Source organism: Prosopis cineraria, unplaced genomic scaffold (assembly GCF_029017545.1).
Source record: "Prosopis cineraria cultivar Desert tree isolate PC_DT_omini unplaced genomic scaffold, ASM2901754v1 PC2210, whole genome shotgun sequence".
Lineage (NCBI taxonomy): Eukaryota > Viridiplantae > Streptophyta > Magnoliopsida > Fabales > Fabaceae > Prosopis > Prosopis cineraria.
Window position 1 is genome coordinate 10,001 of NW_026557535.1, and position 796 is coordinate 10,796.

Genomic DNA, 796 nt, shown 5'->3' on the forward strand with positions numbered 1-796 from the left:
TCAATGATTATAGAACTTGGCCGTAATTTAGGGGAGGACATTCGTTCCCTTACCTAGGATCTTGTTGATCTCCACAAATACTTCAGGGATGAGGTGCGAGGGCTATGCTCTCAAATGAATGAGATTTGGCATGAATGGGAATCTTATCATTATGTAGGTAGCCCTATTAGTAGTAGCACTTCAAACACCACTTCTCAGGGTCTGAAAGTACCCAAGCCAGCAATGTACAATGGGACTCATAGTGCAACAATTATGGAGAATTTCCTCTTTAGCTTAGAACAATAATTTGAGGTTATGGGAGTCACTAATGACTCAATCAGAATCAACAATGCTTCAACTTTTCTCCTGGAAGTAGCCAAACTATGGTGGTGGAGAAAGCATGCTGAGCGAGAGAAGGGCATTTGCACTCTCAACACATGGGAGCTGTTCAAGTCAGAACTCCACAAGCACTTTGTTCCCCACAATGCTGAGATAAAGGCTTGAGGTAAGCTTCGTAGGTTGAGACAAACTAGTAGTATTCCTGACTATATCAAAGAGTTTACTACCATCATGCTCGAGATCGAGGACCTGTCCGACAAGGAGGCTCTTTTCTACTTCATGGACGGACTTAAAGACTGGGCAAGAGTAGAACTCGATAGATGCAAAGTACAAACTCTAGATGAGGCAATTGCTGCTGCTGAGTGCATAATCGACTACTCCACCGAGTCCAAAAAGCCTAATCCTGGTAACAGTGGAGGAGATAAAGGAGGACAAAAGAAGAACTCTGATCGTAAGGATGGTGGTAGATTCTTTGGTG